Source organism: Somniosus microcephalus, unplaced genomic scaffold (assembly GCF_052327205.1).
Source record: "Somniosus microcephalus isolate GS21.2 unplaced genomic scaffold, FLI_Smic_1.0 unresolved_chr4, whole genome shotgun sequence".
Classification (NCBI taxonomy): Eukaryota; Metazoa; Chordata; class Chondrichthyes; order Squaliformes; family Somniosidae; genus Somniosus; species Somniosus microcephalus.
In genome coordinates, this window is record NW_028225182.1 from 1,832,085 (window position 1) to 1,853,522 (window position 21,438).

Below are 21,438 nucleotides of genomic sequence, written 5' to 3' on the forward strand. Positions count from 1 at the left end.
GAGCTTGGTGCTAATAACGGCAAGCTCGCGGGTTCGATCCCCGTATAAACCATCAGGATGTTTTCATTATTTTACGCTATTTCTAAATATTGAAAATACAAACTTTATAAGTAAACCAATCCACACAGAATCTCACGGGGGCTTTATTTGGATTAACATCCATTGCACCTTTACCACCGGGGCTGAGAGACACATCTTTCTGTTTATTTGTGTTTCTGGGTTTGCTGTTGAAAGTTGAACAGGCGGCCTGTTCCCGATAATGATCACAGGCAGGTAATAGACAGACAGAGCGGCTCTGACCCCGCGAGATGGGCAACAGGCTTCAGTTCAGGACAAATGCATCAATGAAATGTTCGCCGGCACCGAGAGAGGCAACATTCAGAGAAAAGCACAGAAGGAAATCGATCAATCTAAAACGTTATAAATATTTCCCGTGCTTGATGTCTCTCTATTCAATCGCCAAACTTTCAGTGCCGGAGAAATAATTCCAGTTTAAATCGTTCAGTTCGAGAATGGCAGCGGAAAGAAACTCGAATGAACTGAAAACTGCCGAATCCCGGGATTGAATTCGGGACCATTATTAAATCTGTGGAGAGAAAAACAGAGTTAACGTTTCAGGCCGATGACCGTTCGTCTGACGTTAACTTTGTTTCTCTCTCTACAGATGCTGCCTGACCTGCTGAGTATTTCCAGCAGTTTCTGTTCTTATTTCAAATTTCCAGCCTCCGCAGTATTTTGCTTTTGTACTTTTATAACTCTTCAAGTCGCTCCTCCCAACTGAGCTATTGCGGTTACGGTGCAAGCAACAGTGTATCATCCTGTCGGAGGGAAAGGGAAGGGTTTGTGTCATGAACCCGCTGCGTTTACATCAAGCATCTAATTCACCTGCAGGCTGGAGGAGCAGAGGAAGCTGGAGGGAAAGAAGTGATAGGAGCAGAAGGAGAAGACATTGGAAACTGGCAGAATCTTGTGTCTGACTTTTGTTTCAAATGATGCAGGGCAGCCCTGCCTGGATTTGCAGTTTTCCGAGGAGCTGCATTGTTCGGTGCGTGCATTTTAGATATGGAAACATGTACATCAGGAGCTTGTGGTAATATTGCACCTCACTGTGTATTTCAAGTTGATGCCTACCCGCACTTGGTGCTGTGATTGCGCGAACATATCTTTTGTGTTCTCACATAAAATGTCATTTTGTACAAACAGTTTGCCTGGAGCGAAAGAGTTAAAAAGGGGACTTAGACTGAAATGGGCGGGGTTGTTGCGGTGAGTGAAATATGGAGACGATCTATGGTTATTATCCGAGGCGACGCTGCAGGATTCTTTAAAGATCTCCCGCGGATCCACTGAAACCAGCCGAATGTGCAGCTTTGAGAGGGGCTTTCTGCACCGTCAGGGCAGGAAACGGGAGTGAGGGAGGGACACTGTCGGTATCTGTGCTGAGTGTGAGTCTGTGCAGAATTATACAGAGAAAATATACGGCTTCGTTGAGATTTTTACTGGTATTGATATTTAACCACAAAATCAGTTCTTCCATTTTTTTATATTAATTCAATTTTAATGGGGAAGATTTTCATAATGTTTCCGCCCGGTATCGAACCGGGGACTATTTCGTGCGCGAGGGAAATGTGACAGCCACTGCGCTGCAGAAACTCTACCGCCGTTCATTATAGCAACAGCATCACAGAAGAGAACTGTGGTTTACAAATGCAGGTCCGGGATTAACTTTTGAATTCATGCACTTTATTATCTGAATTTCACAAAACTCATTAAACTCTGTAAAAAGATGAACAATTGTTCGAATTGATGAATCGACTTTCTGTTTCAGACTGAAGGAAATCCTAACATGGTCACCGAGTGACAGGCAAAACTTTTTAAAGTGTTTTGTCTTTTGCTTGTGATGAATTGTCATCAGTTCTCATTTTACAGACGATATTTGAGGAGTTGGTTAAAAATGTTCAGTGTTTATCACACCGGGAATCTGGTGCAGCCGTTGTTCAGTTAAACAGGAACCGACAATTGTCGCCGCTTTTACACAGGGGAAGAAACTCACCCCTGGAGGCTCACCTGGAGCAAGTTCCAAAATCATTCATCCCGCCCTGGAGCGGAACCGGGGGCATTTCTGGTGTAAGGCGAGCGTGATAATTGCTGCAGTCCCGAAACCTCTGCTCAGTTTGTCAGCCGTGAGTCAGAAGGGTGTGTTAAGGGAGAAGGTGACCCGCTGACTCACCTCTCTCTGCACTGATTGAGATTGTGTCGCTTCTCCGTCAAACAACATCACTTCCGTCCCACACTAAAAGCTCTCAATCCTTCTCCTCCGCTCGCTTTCTATTCAAGTAATTGGACAATGAATCAGTAATAAGGTTCCCTCGGGCTTTTGCTGGTGGATTTACTGATAAACCGGGGAATTGAGAGGAAACTGGAGCACAGGCAGGGTCCTTGCGACAGACCAGTCCGGCTAGCCCAGTCGGTGGAGTGTCGGATACTTCATCCCCACGGCGGGGAGTTTGCGTTTTAAATTTTTGGGCTGTTTTTAAAGGCGATTCCCAGCTCGGTCAATGAGTGTTTCATATTAATGCGGTTCAACAAAATAAGAAAATCTCTCCTTGATTCCGGAATCTTGTCTCTCTCCAGCCGCTCGCTGCTAAAGATTGAACTGACTTTAATTTCAACTTGGCTAGGGGTCAGTGCGGCTCAGTGGGACTTCGGCCCGTCTCTCCCTTCACAACCCATCAGGGCCGAGAAAACAACGGGGAATTTTACACACGTGTTGTGTTCAGTAACTTTTTATAAACACTCCAGTGTATTTCACTCTGTGTCCAACACTGTGAGGTCTTCCCTGGTGTGTCAGCTTCCGGTGTTTATAAACACTTCAGATTTCCTGATAATGTTGTTGAATCACATTTTTTGAAAGAGTCATTGACCGAGAGGTGCCGGGGATTTAGAGTTGGGGATCTCCTGTGAAACCAGCCCAATAATTTGAAACACAAGCCGCCCCTGAGATTAAGAGTCTCAGGCTCTACCGACTGAGCTAGCCGGGCCGGTCTGACCCCGCGCACTGCTTGTGTTACAAACCATGAACCAGTTTCCCCTCAATTCCCAGGTTTACCAGTAAATCGGCCAACAAAAGCCCGAGAGAACCTTATTGCTGATACTTTATCCAATCACTTTAATATGTGTTTTCTGGTTAGCAACACTTCTGCCGCCGGAAAATGTTCTCCTTATTTACTTTATTAAAACTCTACATGATATTGAACACGTCGACAAAATCTCCCCTTATCTTCTCTGCTCTGAGGACAACAGCCTCTTCTTCTCCACTACTCCACGGAACTGAAGTCTCGCATCCCTCCTAAAGCGCAGTGCCCGAATTACACACAATACTCCAAAGGTTTGAAATAACTTCCTTCCTTTTGCCCTCTATGCCTCTGTCTGTAAAGCCCAGGATCCCGTTTGCTTTTGTAGCACAAGACAAAATGCTGCGGATGCTGGAAGTTTGAAATAAAAACAGAATTCGCTGGAAATACTCAGCAGCTGTGAATGGCAGGTGAGTTGGAAAAAAGCGAATTGGCCTCAAAAATGCTGTATAAGGTTTTCATGGTGTAATGGTGAGCATTCTGGACTTTGAATCCAGCGATCTGCGTCTCGGTGGAACCAGGTTTCTTCTTGTCCCAGCTGGGGACAAATAAAATAAATTTTGATAACAGCTGTGTGATTGGCTGCTCAGCAGTGGCAAAGTGCAGACACTGAAGGTGTGGATGAGAAAAGGCCGGGCCAAAATGGAATGGTGGAGTTAAAATTGTCCAGTTCTTCCAATATTGCTGCTGGACGGGGTTTGCAAGTAGCCTTGAGAGGGCAGTGATGTATCGCCATTGCAGTGCTGGTCCCCGACACAAACTCCGTTCCCGAGCCTTCGACTTCATCCCAATCCCTGGCCACTGAGACTGAACCAGTCAGCTTGCAACCTTGGTATTTGACCCCGAGATGAGCTTCTGCCCAAGACGGTTTACTTCCACCTCCGTAACATCGCCCGACTCCGCCTCTGCCTCAGCTGATCTGCTGCTGAAACCCTCATCCTTGCCTTTGTCACCTCCAGACTTGACGATTCTAATGTACTCCTGGAAGGCCTCCCATCATCCTCCCTCCATAAACTTCAGCTCATCCAATCCTCTGCTGCCCGAATCCTAACTCGCACCTTGTCCCGTTCACCCATCACCCCGGGTCTCACTCACCTACATTGGCTCCCTTCAGGCGACAATTCAGTTTTCAAATTCTAGTCCTTGTTTTCAAATCACTCCATGGACTCGCCTCCCCCTATCTCTGTAACCTTCTCCAGCCCTACACCCTCTGAGATCTCTGCACTCCTCCAATTCTGGGCTCTTACACTTCCCCGGTTTTAATCCTTCCACCATCTGCCGTGGTGGGATTGTGAGCTCAGGTCTCCAGATCATCATGAAGTCTGCGGCTGAGGAACAGTTTGTGGCGGGAACCAGCACTGCAATGGCGATTCATCGCTGCCCCCTCAAGGCAAACCTCTCCAGCAGCAAGCACTGGACAATTTTCTCCCCACCATTCCACTTTTCCTCTGGATTACTGGTCGAGTAACATAATCACTGTGCCGCCATACCCCATAATTAATTGATTGAAGAATCGTTAATGAGCAGCGCAGAATCTGAACCAGGAAGAGTCAGTGAGAACAGTGAATTCAATGTCCAATCAGGCACAGAAAGAGAAATAAAGAGAGGAAAATAAATGTTGGATTAAGAGAGAGAAAAGAAAGAGACAAAAGTAAAAACATTTTTATAATGTCAAAAATCTTCAACAACAATTTATATCTGAAGGAATGAGATTCCACACTTATAAAGGTTAATTTTCAGTGCTAGGGAGGTTACTTGGTGGAAATTAAGACGACTTCGACTGAAATGGACGGGGTTGATGCGGTGTGTGAAATATGGTGACGATCTATGGTTATTATCCGAGGCGACGCTGCAGGATCCCTTAAAGGTCTCCTGCGGATCCACTGAAACCAGTCGATTGTGCCGCTTTGAGAGGGGCTTTCTGCACCATCAGGGCAGGAAACGGGAGTGAGGGAGGGACACTGTCGATATCTGTGCTGAGGTTGAGTCTGTAAAGAATGGTCCGGGATCAGATAATGTACAGCCTCTATGAAATATTTTATTTTATTCATATTTAAATAAATATGATTTCTTCCATTGTTCATATTTATTAAATTGCAATAGGAAAGGTTTATTTTCAGTTTGAAGTGGGCACCATTTCTAGAAAATAATGTTTCCCCCTAGGATCGAGCCGGAGACTTTTCGCCTGTGAGGAGAACATGATAAACCGCTATACTACGGAAAACTCTGCTTAGCTAAACATCCAGAAAGAACTGTTCAGTGAGAAGGTGAAATGCTTAATTCCAGATTCTGGATTTATTTCCATTCACTAACATTTCTCTGACCGAAACTGCACAAGTCAAAAATGTTCCTTTCAAAGTCATTAAACTCTCGAATTTCCAGGTCGCCCCCGAATCTTCTGAATCAGATGCCTCCAGTTTTCCCACTCAATCAATGTCCCTTTGCAATTTTCTGCTCCTATCCTCACTAATTACTGTGCCACTGTCAGACTTGGTTTATGGTTATCGATCGTAGGATCTGGAATGCACTGCCTGAAAGGGTGCTGGAGGCAGATTCAATCGTGGTTTTCAAAAGGCAGTTGCATAAGTAGCTGTATGATTGTCTGATTCACTGAGATCACCTCTCGTTCTTCTAAACTCCAGGGAGTATAGGCCCAATCTACTCAATCGCTCCTCATAGGACAGCCCTCTCATTGCAGGAATCAGTCTAGTGAACCTTCTCACACCCCATCTAAGGCAAGTATATCCTTCAACAGGTAAGGTGACCAAAACTAAAATACGGTTTGATCTGCTGGTAGTAAGCGAGCAAGGATCTGCGAGATATTGCAGTTTGTTCCCTGGTGGTCTAGTGGTTAGGATTCGGCGCTCTCATCGCCGCGACCCATTGGTTCTTACAAAACTGTTTAATAAAATAATTCAAGTCTGTTAGACACTTAATAATTCTCTTAATCGACCCACTGCTTGTTGTTACACACTGAAGGGAACGCTAACATGTTTTCCAGGTGAGAGTCAAACTTTAGTAACATTTTTGTAGAATCAGACAGCACAGAAGGATCCCATTAAACCCCATCGTGCCTGTGCCGGCTCTCTGAAAGAACTATTCAATGAGTCCCACTGCCCTTCTCTTTCCCCATAGCCCTGCAAGTGTTTCTGTTTCAACTACATTTCCCTTTTGAAAGTTAATGTTGAATCTATGATTCTATGACACTGTTTTTATTTTTAAACGGCCTGGTTCACAGTTCTGAATATTGTCCATACGCCGCAAGTTTAATTGTTGTTCAGAAGCTGCTCGACCAGTTGTGTATTTTGAGCAGTTTCCCAGTTTATTTCCCTGTGATGTGATGATTGTGGGGGCTCGGTGTGTGTAATTGGATTTGCTGCAGTCCGCCGGCAGCAGGTGGTGAAAGCGGGCCAGAGACAGTGACTGACAGGTGAGCTAGATTTCCTTACACACCTTGGAATTCAGGAGAACCTGGTTCATGGTTTGCAGAGCAAACTGCTAAAATAAAGTGTGTAAAATGAGAAGGGAACAAATTCATGACATGCAAAGCATGGAAATTACTGTGTGAAATGGGCCTCGGATAATATTAGCGTCAATATTTTTCTGCCTGACATGGTGGTGGAAGCAGATTCAATATTAACTTTCAAAGGGGACGGAAATTGAAAAAGAAACACTTGCAGGGCTTTGGGAAAAGAGCAGGGCAGTGGGAATAATTGGATCGCTCTTTCAAAGAGGCAAAAGCACTATGGTCCGAATGGCCTCCTTCTGTGCTGTCTGATTCTATGATTCTATAATAAGTTATCGCAGTTTGTCTGTCACCCAGTAAACTTGTTATTAATTCCTGCAGTGAGCAACACAATGTTGTGGGTTGATTAATGATGATTGAAACAATTATAAAGGGTGTCACTGACTTGAATTATCCCTAAATACCTTTGGTTAACAAAAATCTCTCAATCGCAGATTAAAATGAACAATTGATGTACCTTTGAAAGAGCTATCCAAATAGTCCCACTCCGCTGCTCTTCCCCCATAGCCCTGCTGACACTCCTGCCAGTGGAAACTGTTTCCCCCATAATTTGAACAACTCTCTTAAACCTCCCCTGAAATGAGATTAATGGAGGTCAATGTGGGCAAATGTCAAGTCATCCACTAAGAAAGATCGGTCAGTCTATGATCTGAAAACATTGGCAGAGAATATTTTTTTTCTGTGAAATAGCCGGTCCTGTTTAATTTAACAGAAGTTGCCCCAGATCCCGGCTCTCACAAGCAATGAACATTTGAAAGCATTCTCCTAAAATACGATGTGTAAAATGAGATATGGGTTAAAAGTTCAGCACATGCAAGAGCAAAATAATTCACTGTATTTCGACTGTCCCTCAGTAACCATATTTTAATGTATTTCATTCTGCTAAAGGAAGTTATTGGTTCAATAATGGTTATTGAATCAATTCTTATTTTATCACATTAGATGCATGTTATTAATTTAATAAAATTACTTCTCATTAATTAATTAAAAACGGTGATATCAAAATTAGTTCCCTAACCGGGAATCGAACCCGGGTCGGCAGTGTTGAAAGGAATCGGTTATGAATCGTTTAAAGTTGTCCTAGAAAAATTTCACACTGCTAAATTAAAATCACGGTTACAATGTGTTTCGATGTAAAAGGTGATTGAAACTGACAATACAAACGCTAGGCAGCGCCCGCGGTAAGATTTAAACATGTGTTAGTGAAGTAACCGCTGAGCTAAAGCTGACACCAATCAATGAGTCGGAAACAACTCAATATAAAGGATGAGCTCACAGATATCAGGGCCCGTGAAGTCTGGTCAACGTCAAGCCCCTCCTTTCTTATTCAGAGACATGACCGGGAGTCAGACGCCGCAAACTTTAATTAAAGGCACAAATACGAGTAACACTTACTTCCAAATCTTTTCACTGTAACATTATTTCACTTTATTTCAAAGCTGATCGCGTTGAATCTGAAATTCAGCACAATAAGATTTTATGTTCACTACTGATTCTATTTTCTGTGCACGGTAGAAATAACCGGTCCTGTTAAATTTGACCAAAGCTCCCCAGATTCCTGGTGTCATCAGACGATATTTGAGGAGTTGGTTAAAAATGTTCAGTGTTTATCACACCGGGAATCTGGTGCAGCCGTTGTTCAGTTAAACAGGAACCGACAATTGTCGCCGCTTTTACACAGGGGAAGAAACTCACCCCTGGAGGCTCACCTGGAGCAAGTTCCAAAATCATTCATCCCGCCCTGGAGCGGAACCGGGGGCATTTCTGGTGTAAGGCGAGCGTGATAATTGCTGCAGTCCCGAAACCTCTGCTCAGTTTGTCAGCCGTGAGTCAGAAGGGTGTGTTAAGGGAGAAGGTGACCCGCTGACTCACCTCTCTCTGCACTGATTGAGATTGTGTCGCTTCTCCGTCAAACAACATCACTTCCGTCCCACACTAAAAGCTCTCAATCCTTCTCCTCCGCTCGCTTTCTATTCAAGTAATTGGACAATGAATCAGTAATAAGGTTCCCTCGGGCTTTTGCTGGTGGATTTACTGATAAACCGGGGAATTGAGAGGAAACTGGAGCACAGGCAGGGTCCTTGCGACAGACCAGTCCGGCTAGCCCAGTCGGTGGAGTGTCGGATACTTCATCCCCACGGCGGGGAGTTTGCGTTTTAAATTTTTGGGCTGTTTTTAAAGGCGATTCCCAGCTCGGTCAATGAGTGTTTCATATTAATGCGGTTCAACAAAATAAGAAAATCTCTCCTTGATTCCGGAATCTTGTCTCTCTCCAGCCGCTCGCTGCTAAAGATTGAACTGACTTTAATTTCAACTTGGCTAGGGGTCAGTGCGGCTCAGTGGGACTTCGGCCCGTCTCTCCCTTCACAACCCATCAGGGCCGAGAAAACAACGGGGAATTTTACACACGTGTTGTGTTCAGTAACTTTTTATAAACACTCCAGTGTATTTCACTCTGTGTCCAACACTGTGAGGTCTTCCCTGGTGTGTCAGCTTCCGGTGTTTATAAACACTTCAGATTTCCTGATAATGTTGTTGAATCACATTTTTTGAAAGAGTCATTGACCGAGAGGTGCCGGGGGATTTAGAGCTGGGGATCTCCTGTGAAACCAGCCCAATAATTTGAAACACAAGCCGCCCCTGAGATTAAGAGTCTCAGGCTCTACCGACTGAGCTAGCCGGGCCGGTCTGACCCCGCGCACTGCTTGTGTTACAAACCATGAACCAGTTTCCCCTCAATTCCCAGGTTTACCAGTAAATCGGCCAACAAAAGCCCGAGAGAACCTTATTGCTGATACTTTATCCAATCACTTTAATATGTGTTTTCTGGTTAGCAACACTTCTGCCGCCGGAAAATGTTCTCCTTATTTACTTTATTAAAACTCTACATGATATTGAACACGTCGACAAAATCTCCCCTTATCTTCTCTGCTCTGAGGAGAACAGCCTCTTCTTCTCCACTACTCCACGGAACTGAAGTCTCGCATCCCTCCTAAAGCGCAGTGCCCGAATTACACACAATACTCCAAAGGTTTGAAATAACTTCCTTCCTTTTGCCCTCTATGCCTCTGTCTGTAAAGCCCAGGATCCCGTTTGCTTTTGTAGCACAAGACAAAATGCTGCGGATGCCGGAAGTTTGAAATAAAAACAGAATTCGCTGGAAATACTCAGCAGCTGTGAATGGCAGGTGAGTTGGAAAAAAGCGAATTGGCCTCAAAAATGCTGTATAAGGTTTTCATGGTGTAATGGTGAGCATTCTGGACTTTGAATCCAGCGATCTGCGTCTCGGTGGAACCAGGTTTCTTCTTGTCCCAGCTGGGGACAAATAAAATAAATTTTGATAACAGCTGTGTGATTGGCTGCTCAGCAGTGGCAAAGTGCAGACACTGAAGGTGTGGATGAGAAAAGGCCGGGCCAAAATGGAATGGTGGAGTTAAAATTGTCCAGTTCTTCCAATATTGCTGCTGGACGGGGTTTGCAAGTAGCCTTGAGAGGGCAGTGATGTATCGCCATTGCAGTGCTGGTCCCCGACACAAACTCCGTTCCCGAGCCTTCGACTTCATCCCAATCCCTGGCCACTGAGACTGAACCAGTCAGCTTGCAACCTTGGTATTTGACCCCGAGATGAGCTTCTGCCCAAGACGGTTTACTTCCACCTCCGTAACATCGCCCGACTCCGCCTCTGCCTCAGCTGATCTGCTGCTGAAACCCTCATCCTTGCCTTTGTCACCTCCAGACTTGACGATTCTAATGTACTCCTGGAAGGCCTCCCATCATCCTCCCTCCATAAACTTCAGCTCATCCAATCCTCTGCTGCCCGAATCCTAACTCGCACCTTGTCCCGTTCACCCATCACCCCGGGTCTCACTCACCTACATTGGCTCCCTTCAGGCGACAATTCAGTTTTCAAATTCTAGTCCTTGTTTTCAAATCACTCCATGGACTCGCCTCCCCCTATCTCTGTAACCTTCTCCAGCCCTACACCCTCTGAGATCTCTGCACTCCTCCAATTCTGGGCTCTTACACTTCCCCGGTTTTAATCCTTCCACCATCTGCCGTGGTGGGATTGTGAGCTCAGGTCTCCAGATCATCATGAAGTCTGCGGCTGAGGAACAGTTTGTGGCGGGAACCAGCACTGCAATGGCGATTCATCGCTGCCCCCTCAAGGCAAACCTCTCCAGCAGCAAGCACTGGACAATTTTCTCCCCACCATTCCACTTTTCCTCTGGATTACTGGTCGAGTAACATAATCACTGTGCCGCCATACCCCATAATTAATTGATTGAAGAATCGTTAATGAGCAGCGCAGAATCTGAACCAGGAAGAGTCAGTGAGAACAGTGAATTCAATGTCCAATCAGGCACAGAAAGAGAAATAAAGAGAGGAAAATAAATGTTGGATTAAGAGAGAGAAAAGAAAGAGACAAAAGTAAAAACATTTTTATAATGTCAAAAATCTTCAACAACAATTTATATCTGAAGGAATGAGATTCCACACTTATAAAGGTTAATTTTCAGTGCTAGGGAGGTTACTTGGTGGAAATTAAGACGACTTCGACTGAAATGGACGGGGTTGATGCGGTGTGTGAAATATGGTGACGATCTATGGTTATTATCCGAGGCGACGCTGCAGGATCCTTTAAAGGTCTCCTGCGGATCCACTGAAACCAGTCGATTGTGCCGCTTTGAGAGGGGCTTTCTGCACCATCAGGGCAGGAAACGGGAGTGAGGGAGGGACACTGTCGATATCTGTGCTGAGGTTGAGTCTGTAAAGAATGGTCCGGGATCAGATAATGTACAGCCTCTATGAAATATTTTATTTTATTCATATTTAAATAAATATGATTTCTTCCATTGTTCATATTTATTAAATTGCAATAGGAAAGGTTTATTTTCAGTTTGAAGTGGGCACCATTTCTAGAAAATAATGTTTCCCCCTAGGATCGAGCCGGAGACTTTTCGCCTGTGAGGAGAACATGATAAACCGCTATACTACGGAAAACTCTGCTTAGCTAAACATCCAGAAAGAACTGTTCAGTGAGAAGGTGAAATGCTTAATTCCAGATTCTGGATTTATTTCCATTCACTAACATTTCTCTGACCGAAACTGCACAAGTCAAAAATGTTCCTTTCAAAGTCATTAAACTCTCGAATTTCCAGGTCGCCCCCGAATCTTCTGAATCAGATGCCTCCAGTTTTCCCACTCAATCAATGTCCCTTTGCAATTTTCTGCTCCTATCCTCACTAATTACTGTGCCACTGTCAGACTTGGTTTATGGTTATCGATCGTAGGATCTGGAATGCACTGCCTGAAAGGGTGCTGGAGGCAGATTCAATCGTGGTTTTCAAAAGGCAGTTGCATAAGTAGCTGTATGATTGTCTGATTCACTGAGATCACCTCTCGTTCTTCTAAACTCCAGGGAGTATAGGCCCAATCTACTCAATCGCTCCTCATAGGACAGCCCTCTCATTGCAGGAATCAGTCTAGTGAACCTTCTCACACCCCATCTAAGGCAAGTATATCCTTCAACAGGTAAGGTGACCAAAACTAAAATACGGTTTGATCTGCTGGTAGTAAGCGAGCAAGGATCTGCGAGATATTGCAGTTTGTTCCCTGGTGGTCTAGTGGTTAGGATTCGGCGCTCTCATCGCCGCGACCCATTGGTTCTTACAAAACTGTTTAATAAAATAATTCAAGTCTGTTAGACACTTAATAATTCTCTTAATCGACCCACTGCTTGTTGTTACACACTGAAGGGAACGCTAACATGTTTTCCAGGTGAGAGTCAAACTTTAGTAACATTTTTGTAGAATCAGACAGCACAGAAGGATCCCATTAAACCCCATCGTGCCTGTGCCGGCTCTCTGAAAGAACTATTCAATGAGTCCCACTGCCCTTCTCTTTCCCCATAGCCCTGCAAGTGTTTCTGTTTCAACTACATTTCCCTTTTGAAAGTTAATGTTGAATCTATGATTCTATGACACTGTTTTTATTTTTAAACGGCCTGGTTCACAGTTCTGAATATTGTCCATACGCCGCAAGTTTAATTGTTGTTCAGAAGCTGCTCGACCAGTTGTGTATTTTGAGCAGTTTCCCAGTTTATTTCCCTGTGATGTGATGATTGTGGGGGCTCGGTGTGTGTAATTGGATTTGCTGCAGTCCGCCGGCAGCAGGTGGTGAAAGCGGGCCAGAGACAGTGACTGACAGGTGAGCTAGATTTCCTTACACACCTTGGAATTCAGGAGAACCTGGTTCATGGTTTGCAGAGCAAACTGCTAAAATAAAGTGTGTAAAATGAGAAGGGAACAAATTCATGACATGCAAAGCATGGAAATTACTGTGTGAAATGGGCCTCGGATAATATTAGCGTCAATATTTTTCTGCCTGACATGGTGGTGGAAGCAGATTCAATATTAACTTTCAAAGGGGACGGAAATTGAAAAAGAAACACTTGCAGGGCTTTGGGAAAAGAGCAGGGCAGTGGGAATAATTGGATCGCTCTTTCAAAGAGGCAAAAGCACTATGGTCCGAATGGCCTCCTTCTGTGCTGTCTGATTCTATGATTCTATAATAAGTTATCGCAGTTTGTCTGTCACCCAGTAAACTTGTTATTAATTCCTGCAGTGAGCAACACAATGTTGTGGGTTGATTAATGATGATTGAAACAATTATAAAGGGTGTCACTGACTTGAATTATCCCTAAATACCTTTGGTTAACAAAAATCTCTCAATCGCAGATTAAAATGAACAATTGATGTACCTTTGAAAGAGCTATCCAAATAGTCCCACTCCGCTGCTCTTCCCCCATAGCCCTGCTGACACTCCTGCCAGTGGAAACTGTTTCCCCCATAATTTGAACAACTCTCTTAAACCTCCCCTGAAATGAGATTAATGGAGGTCAATGTGGGCAAATGTCAAGTCATCCACTAAGAAAGATCGGTCAGTCTATGATCTGAAAATATTGGCAGAGAATATTTTTTTTCTGTGAAATAGCCGGTCCTGTTTAATTTAACAGAAGTTGCCCCAGATCCCGGCTCTCACAAGCAATGAACATTTGAAAGCATTCTCCTAAAATACGATGTGTAAAATGAGATATGGGTTAAAAGTTCAGCACATGCAAGAGCAAAATAATTCACTGTATTTCGACTGTCCCTCAGTAACCATATTTTAATGTATTTCATTCTGCTAAAGGAAGTTATTGGTTCAATAATGGTTATTGAATCAATTCTTATTTTATCACATTAGATGCATGTTATTAATTTAATAAAATTACTTCTCATTAATTAATTAAAAACGGTGATATCAAAATTAGTTCCCTAACCGGGAATCGAACCCGGGTCGGCAGTGTTGAAAGGAATCGGTTATGAATCGTTTAAAGTTGTCCTAGAAAAATTTCACACTGCTAAATTAAAATCACGGTTACAATGTGTTTCGATGTAAAAGGTGATTGAAACTGACAATACAAACGCTAGGCAGCGCCCGCGGTAAGATTTAAACATGTGTTAGTGAAGTAACCGCTGAGCTAAAGCTGACACCAATCAATGAGTCGGAAACAACTCAATATAAAGGATGAGCTCACAGATATCAGGGCCCGTGAAGTCTGGTCAACGTCAAGCCCCTCCTTTCTTATTCAGAGACATGACCGGGAGTCAGACGCCGCAAACTTTAATTAAAGGCACAAATACGAGTAACACTTACTTCCAAATCTTTTCACTGTAACATTATTTCACTTTATTTCAAAGCTGATCGCGTTGAATCTGAAATTCAGCACAATAAGATTTTATGTTCACTACTGATTCTATTTTCTGTGCACGGTAGAAATAACCGGTCCTGTTAAATTTGACCAAAGCTCCCCAGATTCCTGGTGTCATCAGCAATGACCATTTTTAAACCAGACTCCTAAAGTACAGTTTGTATAATGAGATATGGGCAACGGTACAAATTATTGAACTATCGACTCTACCTCAGTTAGCATTTCTTTCATTGTGCAAAAGAAGATTATTGGTTAATTAATTATGCTTTCCCGTGAAAGCAACATAAAAGTTTAACAAAATACTTTCGCCCAACGTGGGATTCGAAGTAACGAACACTGAAATTAAGAGTCTCACACTCTGGCGATTGAGCTCGCCGAGTCCGATCGCTTTGACCGTCTTTGTCGCTGATTGCAGCCAGGTGCCTGGTGGCTACGCTCCAGAAATTTAACTTGTTCTGTAAACCACGAACCAGGTTCTCCTGAATTCCAAGGTGTGTAAGGAAATCAAGCATCATAAGCCCTTTCATTAACCACAGGGCTTCAGGCAATGATTCTGATCGCAAAGCGCTTTTAGACACAGAGCTACGGCATCTTCCCAGCAATCTGAGAAGCAGAGTTCACATCTTCACTTTCTTCAGGTAATCCACTCCCCGGGTCATCACCTTCTTTATTCAGGGCTATGGGTAGAACCAAGTGCCGAGAGAGGACAGGTGGGCTGGCAATATCAGCAATCTTTATAAACCCCAGTATATCCAGCTCTGTGCTGATAGTTTTTGGGACAGGCTCCAGTTCTTCATCAATGATGACAGGTTCTGGTCTCGGAAACATCTGCTTGTCAATATCTCTTGCCTATTTCCCGGTGTTTCCCGATTCTGTCTGTCTCTCTGGCTCTGTTTATTCTAAGTGTGGCCATCTGCAGGTTGATTTTGAACGAATAACTGAATTTGTGAATAGTAAAATTAAATACATGAGAGCATCAGGCGCTTCTCTCCCTGACACTGGGGAAACAGTGAGACAGACTTTAGAGCAAGGATCTGGTTATTGTGAAACAGCAAAGAAAATATTAACTCCGGGATTATCCAAGAAGACAGTGACCTCGACGTGATTTGAACACGCAGCCTTCTGATCTGGAGTCAGACGCGCTACCGTTGCGCCACGAGGTCTACCATGCCGATAGTGATGATTGTATATATAGACGTTCCTCAAACACACTTTCATTTCTCCTGCCTTGGAGTAATGAACGGGCTTTAAAATCCCCGCCCACTCGAGTCCCCCGGGTGTCAGACAGCATCAGAAGCAGCGCTCACCTGTCACTCACCGTCTCACGCCCGCTTTCACCGCCTGCTGCCGGCGGACTGCAGCAAATCCAATTACACACACCGAGCCCCCACAATCATCACATCACAGGGAAATAAACTGGGAAACTGCTCCAATACACAACTGGTCGAGCAGCTTCTGAAAAACAATTAAACTTGTGGCGGGAAACAATATTCGGAACTGCAAACAAGGCTGTGTAAAAATATAAACTGTGGGTGTGAGCCGAGGCCCTAAGCTCTGGAATTCCCTCCCTAAACATCTCCGCCTCTCTTTCCTCCTTTAAGACGCTCCTTAAAATCTACCACTTTGACCAAGTTTTCGGTCACCTGTCCTAATATCTCCTTATGTGGCTCGGTGTCAAATTCTGTCTGATAATCGCTCCTGTGAAGCGCCTTGGGACGTTATACTACTTTAAAGGTGCTACATAAATGCAAGTTGTTGTTGTTATGTATATGGGTCTGGTGTTTATATATAAAATGGGTGTTTATAGAATGAGTACGATGCTGTGCACGTGTGTCAGTTGTAAATAGTGGTGAACGGTTATTTTTCAGACTGGAGGGAAGTATACAGTGCTGTTCCCCAGGGATCGGTGTTAGGACCAATGCTCTTTCTCATATACATTAATTACCTGGACTTGGGTATACTGGGCATAATATCAAAGTCTGCAGATGACAGGAAACTCAGAACTATAGTAAATAATGAGACGGAAAGCAACAGACCTCATGAGGACATCTACAGAGTTGTGAAATGGGCAGAGACATAGCAGTTGTAATTTAACACAGAGAAGTGTGAAGTGATCCATTTTGGTGGAATGATTGAACTGAGGCAATATAAACTAAATGATACAATTTTAAATCGGGTGCAGGAACAGAGAGACCTGGAGGTGTAATTATCTATCTCTGAAGGTGGCGGGACAAGTTAAGAAGTCTGTTAAAAAGCACACGGGATCCTAGGCTTTTTTAATAGAGCCATAGAGTACAAAAGCAAGGAAGTAATACTGAGCCTTTATACATCATTGGTTAGGCCTCAGCTGGAGTAATCTGGGCAAAATATTTCAGGAAGGATGTGAATGCAGAAAAAATTTACAAGCTTGTTTCGGGGGATGAGGGACTTCAGTTAGGTGTATAGATTGAGACGTTTTCGTTGTTCTCCTCAGAGTAGAGAAGATGGCAATGAGATTTGATAGAGGTGTTCAAAATCAGGAGTGGTCTAGCATGGGCAAGGAGTCCTCCTGCTGATTACCACCTACCGCCCTCCCTCAGCTGATGAACCAGTACTCCTCCATGTTGAACATAGATACATAGAAAATAGGAGCAGGAGTAGGCCATTCAGCCCCTCGAGCCCGCTCCGCCATTTAATGAGATCATGGCTGATCATCCAAATTCAGTAACCTGTCCCTGCTTTATCCCCATATCACTTGATCCCTTTAGCCTCAAGAAATATATACAACTCCTTCTTGAATATATTTAATGAATTGGCCTCAACTTCCCTGTGTGGCAGAGAATTCCACAGGTTCAGCAATCTCTGGGTGAAGAAGTTCCTCCTCATCTCAGTCGTAATTGGCTTAGCCCTTATCCTTAGACTGTGACCCCTGGTTCTGGACACCCCCGCCATCGGGAACATCCTACCTGCATCTAGCCTGTCTAGTCCTGTTAGAATTTTATAAGTTTCAATGAGATCCCCTCTCATTCTTCTAAACACTAGCGAATATATGCCTGATCGATCCAATCTCTCCTCATACGTCATTCCTGCGATCCCAAGTATCAGTCTGGTGAATCTTCGCTGCATTCTCTACATGGCAAGAACATCCTTCCTCAGATAAGGCGACCAAAACGGCACAGAATACTCAAGGTGTGGTCTCACCAAGGTCCTGAACAACTGCAGCAAGACATCCTTGCTCCTGTACACAAATCCTCTCGCTATGAAGGCCAACATACCATTTGCCTTCTTAACCGCCTGCTGCACCTGCATGCTTACCTTCAGCGACTGGTGCACAAGGACACCCATGTCTCCTTGCACTTCCCTTTCTCCCAATCTATTGCCGTTCTGATAATAATCTGTCTTCCTGTTTTTGCCACCGAAGTGGATAACCTCGCATTTATCCACAATATACTGCAATTGTCATGCATCTGCCCAATCACCTAACCTGTCTAAATCATACTGGAGTTTCTCTGCATCCTCCACACAGCAGAAACACCCACCCAGCTTTGTGTCGTCTGCAAACTTGGAGATATTACATCTACTTCCCTTGTCTAGATCATTTATATATAATGTGAATAGCTGGGGTCCTAGCACTGATCCCTGTGGTACCCCACTAGTCACTGCCTGCCACTCAGAAAAAGACTAGTTTATTCCAACTCTTTGCTTCCTTTCTGCCAACCAGTTATCTATCCAAGTCAGTACCTTACCCCCAATCCCAGGTGCTTTAAATGTACAAGCTAATCTCTTATGCAGGACCTTATCAAAAGCCTTCTGAAAGTCCAAATACACAACATGCTCTGGTTCTCCCTTACCTACTCTCCCAGTTACATCCTCAAAAAATTCCACTGGATTATTCAAGCTTGATTTACCTTTTGTAAATCGATGTTGACTTTGTCACTGTTTTCCAAGTGCTCTGCTATTACATCTTTTATAATTGACTCTAGTATTTACCCCACTACCACCCTTTTTAAATAGTGGGGTTACATTAGCTATCCTCCAATCCATGGGAACTGTTCCAGAGTGCATAGAATTTTGGAAGATGACCGGCAATGCATCTACTATTTCTAGGGCCACTTCCTTAAGTATACTAGGATGTACACTATCAGGCCCTGGGGATTTATTGGCCTTCAATCCCATCAATTTTGCTAACACCATTTCCCTACAAATACTGATTTCAGTCAATTTCTCCCTCTCATTAGACCCTATGTTGCCCGACATCTCTGGGAGGGTGATTGTGTTCTCATTTGTGAAGACAGAACAAAAGTATGTATTTAATTGGTCAGCCATTTCCTTGTTCCCCATTATACATTCCCCTGATTCTGACTGCAAGGAACCTATGCTTGACTTCACCAATCTTTTTCTCTTCACATATCTATAGAAGCTTTTACAGTCAGTTTTTATGTTCCCTGCAAGCTTACTCTCATAATCTATTCTCCCCCTATTAATTAATCCGTTTCTCCTCCTTTGCTGAATCCTAAACTGCTCCTAATCCTCAGGTTTGCTGCTTTTTTCTGGCCAAAATATATGAACACCATTTGGAGGAAGAACTGAGTGTACAAGGGCACAGATTGTACTCTGGGTGGAGGACTTCAATGTCCATCACCAAGAGTGGCTCAGCAGCACCACTACTGACCGAGCTGGCCGAGTCCTGAAGGACATAAATGCCAGTCTGGGACTGTGACAGATGGTGAGGGAAAAACCACCTTGACCTCTTCCTCTCCAATCTACCTGTCGCAGATGCATCTGACCATGACAGCATTGGCAGCAGTGACCACCGCAAAAACACTGTGGACACGAAGTCCCGTCTTCACACTGAGAACACCCACCTTTGTGTTGTGTGGCACTACCACTGTGCTAAATGGTAGAGGTTCAGAACAGACTAGCAGCTCAAAACTGAGCATCCAGGAGTCGCTATGGGCCATCAGAAGCAACAGAATTGTATTCCACCACCATCTGTAATCACATGGCTAGGCATATGACTCACTCTACAATTACCACCAAGCCAGGGGACCAACCCTGATTCAACAACGAGTGTAGAAGAGCATGCCAGGAGCAGCACCAGGCGTACCTAAGAATGAAGTGCCAACCTGGGGAAGCTGCAAAACAGGACTTTATACCAGAAGCAGCATGCAATAGACTGGGCTAAGCGACCCCACAATCAACAGATCAGATCAAAACTCGGCAGTTCTGCCACACCCAGCCGTGAATGTTGGTGGACCATTAAACAACTAACGGGAGGAGGAGGCTCCAAGAATATCCCCATCCTCAATTATCGTGAAGCCCAGCACGTGAGTGCAAAAGACAAGGCTGAAGCGTTTGCAAGAAGTGCCAAGTGGTTGATCCATATCGGCCTACTCCCGAGATCCGCACCATCACAGAAGCCAGTCGGCAGCCAATTCGATTCACGCCACGTGATATCAAGAAACGGCTGAGCGCACTGGATACAGCAAAGGATATGGGCCAAGACAACATCCCGGCTATAGTGCTGAAGACTTGTGCTCCAGAACTAGCCGCGCATCTTGCCAAGCCGTTCCAGTACAGCTACAACACTGGCATCTATCCCACAATGTGGAAAACTGCCCACAAAAGGTAGGACAAATCCAACCCGGCCTTTTACCGCCCCTTCAGTCTATTCTCAATCATCAACAACATGAAGGAAGGTGTCATCAACAGTGCTATTAAGCGGCACTTACTCACCAATAATATTCTCACTGATGCCCAGTTTGGGTTCCGCCAGGAACAATCGGGTCCAGATCTCATTACAGCCTGGGTCCAAAAATGAACAAAGGAGCTGAATTCCAGAGGTGAGGTGAGACTGAATGCCCTTGACATCACGGCAGCATTTGACCGAGTCTGACATCAAGGAGCCCTAGTAAAACTGAAGTCAATGAAAATCAGGGGGAAACGCTCCTCTGGCTGAAGTTATAACTAGCACAAAAGAAGATGGTTGTGGTGGTTGAAGGTCAATCATCATAGCCCCGGAACATTCCTGCAGGAGTTCCTCAGGGCCGTGTCCTAGGCCCAGCCATCTTCAGCTGCTTCATCAATGACCTTCCCTCCAACACAAGGTCAGAACTAGGGATGTTCCCTGATGACTGCACAGTGGTCAGCGCCATTCACAACCCCTCAGATAATGAAGCCGTCCATGCCCGCATGCAACCCGACCTGGACGACGTTCAGGCTTGGGCTGATAAGTGGTAGGTAACATTCGCACCACAGAAGTGCCAAGCAATGACTATCTCCAAGAAGCGAGAGTCTAACCTCCTCCCCTTGACATTTAATGGCATTACCATCGCCGAATCCTCCACTATCAACATCTCGGTGACCCCATTAACCAGAAACTTAACTGGACCAGCCATATAAATACTGTGGCAACAAGAGCAGGTCAGAGGCTGGGTATTCTGTGGCGAATTTATCACCTCCTGACTGCTCAAAGCCTTTCCACCATGTACAAGGCGCAAGTAAGGAATGTGATGGAATAATGCCCAATTGCTCCAACAGCAATCAAGATGCTCGACACCACCCAGGACAAAGCAGCCCGCTTGATTGGCACCCCATCCACCACCTTAAACATTCACTCCCACCACCACTGGTGTACCGTGGCTGCAGTGTGTACCATCTACAAGTTATACTGCAGCAACTCGCAAATGCTTCTTCGGCAGCACCTCCCAAATCCGCGATCTCTTCCACCTAGAATGACAAGGGCAGCAGGCACATGAGAACACCACCACTTCCAAGTTCCCCTCCAAGGCACAAACCATCCTAATGTAGAAGTGTATCGTCGATCTTTCATCGTCACTGGGTCAAAAACCTGGAACTCCCTACCGAACAGCACTGTGGGAGCAACATCACCATACGGACTGCAGCGGTTCAAGAATGCGGCTCACCACCACCATCTGAAGGGCAACTCGGGATGGGCAATAAATGCTGGCCTTGCCAGCGACGACCAGATCCCATAAACGATTAAAAAAGAAAGAAATGCAGTGTGCTAGGCCCAACCATCTTCAACT

At 44.6% G+C, this 21,438-nt stretch overlaps 1 non-coding gene across 1 annotated transcript; it reads right to left on the minus strand.

Annotated features, from left to right (window-relative positions):
* Positions 1-15,501: 15,501 nt before the first annotated feature.
* On the minus strand, positions 15,502-15,573 carry trnaw-cca (transfer RNA tryptophan (anticodon CCA)). Its single transcript has one exon. It is a non-coding gene; the product is annotated as a tRNA-Trp (tRNA).
* Positions 15,574-21,438: the final 5,865 nt, after the last annotated feature.